Source organism: Camelina sativa, chromosome 1, assembly GCF_000633955.1.
Source record: "Camelina sativa cultivar DH55 chromosome 1, Cs, whole genome shotgun sequence".
NCBI classification, from domain to species: domain Eukaryota; kingdom Viridiplantae; phylum Streptophyta; class Magnoliopsida; order Brassicales; family Brassicaceae; genus Camelina; species Camelina sativa.
The window spans coordinates 9,394,746-9,398,786 of NC_025685.1; the positions used below are offsets into that span (position 1 = coordinate 9,394,746).

Here is a 4,041-nt window from a genome sequence, read left to right on the forward strand (position 1 = left end):
GGGATCATTTGGAGGCATTGTTGTCTCTTCTTCTCTCACACACCAGTTTCTTCTCTCTCAGGTGACTCCTGTTGTACTTCTTCCTGTAAGTTCATTAGATTCTTTTTCTGCTTGATTTCTGCGTCAGCTGGTGAAACTGATAGTCTTTTTTATTCTTTACTCAGCTTTTTTTACCAAGTTATCATATTTAGCCGTATCGTTTTCCACTCTTACTTACATATGAGACAAGTTTGACTTTTACAAGAGATTATGTTTGGTTCGTTTGAGTTCCAAATCCAATCAATCAGATTACTATGATCCTTTGGATATCTTTGTCTTTTATGGGGGTTTTTGTGACATAGGGACATGTGATGTTGAGTTTAAGCCTATATAATTAAAGGGCTTTTGATCAATTTTAATCAAAGTTGATTGCTTTTTGCTTAGAACGTCAATACTATTAATGGGAAAGTTGGTTTCTTTGCCTTAGTCATTTGCTTTTTATGCAACTGACTTTTTCAGTTTGGTTGTTTCCAGATTGTGAACATCTCTGTGCCCTTGTATCATTTACGTTTATGTGAAAGAAGTTTCTGGAAATTGAGAATCTAAGAGTAACATGTTTTCGTCTAATACGCTATACGCTTATATATATATATATATATATACTAGGGTTATCCCGTGGGTTTTTTTTATGTATTCCTTCGATTAATATTATGAAATAATCACTCTATTACAAGTATTACTTTGTTTTATTGGCAATGATATTTCTGGGGAATAAATACAAACATTGACAATGTATGATCCATTTTTTCTAATGTTAATTGGGGGTTTCTTTTTAGTGAAAAACATAATGTTCTTAAAATATATAGTCAATTACCTATATAAGAAGTACAACCACCATTTACAAAGAATTTTGTTCCGAATTTGTTTTATCGAATTTATGAACTTAAAATTTAAAATCAATCTTACTTTAAGCGTTTGTTAATGGAGAAAAACATCAGTTACTCTGGTTGTCACATAGGCATCAATTATCCTTCTAGTGTTTATTACCACAAACTTACTTGCTTGCTTACTCTGATTTTAATCTTGATTCGTCCATCTACGTTCCTTACTCATCCATGACTAATTATTTAATATGAAAATGATTGATTTCTTGATCATTTGATTCTTCATCTTATATGTTACTTTTGTATATTTTTTGTTTACACTGTTTACTTTTACATTACATCTATGATCCTTCTGGTCCGACCAACTCTTCGGTCTCGTTTTATCCATTTTGGCAACCTCGTGCTCATATGGCAACAACACAACCTTACAATGCGGGTAACTGGATTATGGACAGTGGTGCGACACACCATCTTACGTCCGATTTGAACAACCTCGCATTGCACCAACCCTGTACAGGTGGTGAAGAGGTCACCATCGCCAATGGTACAAGTTTGAAGATCACGAACACTGGTTCTGGTTTACTCCCCACTCCATCTCGTTCTCTTTTTTTGAAAGATGTGTTATGTGTTCCTGATGTTCGCAAAAACCTGATCTCTGTTTATCGGTCGTGTAATAATAATGGTGTGACCGTTACTTTCTGTCCTGCCTCATTTCAGGTGAGGGATCTCAGCACGGGGGTCCGGTTGCTGCAAGGCAAGACTAGGAATGAGATGTATGAGTGGCCGGTCAAATTGCCATTTGCGACGTCTCTATTTGCTTCACCTTCTCCAAAAACGGACATCTCCTCTTGGCACTTGAGACTTGGCCATCCTTCTTTTTCTATTTTACAAACACTTATTCAGAAATTTTCATTACCTGTTTCCCAATCTTTACACAAACATTTGTCTTGTTCTGGCTGTTCCATTAATAAAAATCACAAACTTCCATTTTATTCAAACACAATCACCTCCCATCATCCTCTTGAGTATTTATACACAAATGTTTGGACCTCTCCTATTGTTTCTGTTGATAACTATAAGTATTACTTATTTATCGTTGACCACTATACTCGATACACCTGGTTATATCCTCTCAAACTCAAGTTTAAGGTCCGTGAGGTGTTTGTTGCGTTCACGGAATTGGTGGAAAACAAATTTAAATGCAAAATTGGCACCCTATATTCTGACAACGGTGGAGAGTTCATTACGCTCCGATCGTTTCTCACTACACGTGGTATTACTCACCTCACCACGCCGCCTCACACTCCGGAGCACAACGGTATCTCTGAACGGAAACACCGCCATGTCGTTGAGACTGGTCTCATCCTGCTAACCATTGCGTCTATGCCCTTAAGCTACTGGACTTATGCATTCGCGGCTGCGGTCTATCTTATCAATCGCATGGTGACACCAGTTTTGTCCAATGCGTCTCCGTATGTGACGTTGTTTGGCCAGCATTCGAAAATTATCACAAGCTCCGTGTCTTTGGTTATTTGTGTTACCCATGGGTACGTCCATACACAGCTCATAAACTTGATGCACGTTCATAGGCCTGTACAGTAAAACCTCTATAAATTAATACTCTATAAATTAATAAACACTATAAATTAATAAATTTTGTTGGTCCCAAGTTGGGCCAGTGTAAAAATTAACAATATTCGATAAGATAATAAGATAATAATTTTTTCGAAATCTCCTTATAAAATATGGTCCCAATAATATCATAAATTAATAATTATGTAAATTTATATATATATATATATATATATATATATACTGATATAATAGTGTATGTTTCTCCTAAATCTCAATTCTATAGAACAATTGTAATGTTGTATTTTCAACCTATAATAATATCTCTAAAATATTTTATAACATGTCATACAAATAATTAAAATTTAAAGTTTTAATTTTTAGATATGCATCATTTACAATTTGATAATTTGACAGATTATTAAAATAGGAGAATTGATATTATTATTCATAGATTTGAATTTATGTGTCTCATGTGTATAAGTCAATTTGTCTATAATATTTGTAATTTATTGTAAATAGTGCTTTCTAAATATTACAAGTTCAATTCCTAAACCATAAAATTTATAACATCCGAAAGTTTAATCTTATTTTGCTATAGTTGTTCCAATTCATAATTTTTTAAAAAATAAATAATTAAAAATATATCTATAAATTAATAATTATTAATTTACACTATAAAATAATAATTATTAATTTATAGGTAAATTAATATCACTATAAATTAATAAAATGTCTTAGTCCTAATATTATTAATTTATAGAGGTTTTACTGTAGTTAACTAATCAGGTCCAAACTACAAATGAATTTAGTTAATTAGGTCCAAACTAAAAAAATACAGGTATCAGAAATATAGTAAGCCAAGTGTCATCTCCTTAGCAAAAGTTGAAAAAAATCTTCTCCTATATTATATAAGATATGCTTCTCAGGTAGGGTTGTGTTTGACAGTTTGTTACTCTTGTAGACATACTTGGGCGTTATCAATAATGCTATGTTTGATTTCGACATCTTGCATGTTAGTGTCTTCTTTTTGTTTTGGTCTTTTATTTGCTCAAAAAAAAAAAAAAAGTTTAGCTCTCCCTAGTTTTCTGTATTCTTGAAGACTTATATGTAAACATATGCTGCAGGATAAGTATGAACCGGAACAAAATGACACTGAGCCGACAATTAAAGATGAGAGTCCATTCGGGAAGCTTTCAGATGATCTCTTGATAGAGATATTTATCAGAGTTCCAATAACAAAGTGGGATCAAATATCTTGTGTTAGAAAACAGTGGGCGAATTTACTCCGCGGAGAATGCTTATGGCAGGCTGCTCTTAATCGTGTGTATCCTCTTGCTAGCAAAACTAAGAGATGGACTGGACCAATCCCTCAAGGATTAAGCAAACACTGATTTCATGACCTATGAAAGAGCTAGCTGAATATTTTTTTTTATATATTACATTTTAAACGGTAAATGATTTATATATTACATTTTAAACGGTAATATTTTTAAATTAATTTTAAAAAAATGATGTGCTAAATGATTTATCTTCACCTTATCTACTGTATATATAAGGGTATTTATACGTTATATATATATCTCACATCTCTAAAAAAACTCTA

The 4,041-nt window shown here is 32.7% G+C and overlaps 1 long non-coding RNA gene across 2 annotated transcripts; it reads left to right on the top strand.

Moving 5' to 3' along the window:
* On the top strand, positions 26-1,855 carry LOC104785230. 2 transcript variants are annotated; one of them, XR_767332.1, is made up of 2 exons: positions 26-1,440; positions 1,581-1,855. It is a non-coding gene; the product is annotated as an uncharacterized LOC104785230 (long non-coding RNA). The 2 variants fall into 2 exon arrangements; XR_767335.1 differs by having other exon boundaries at positions 26-1,434.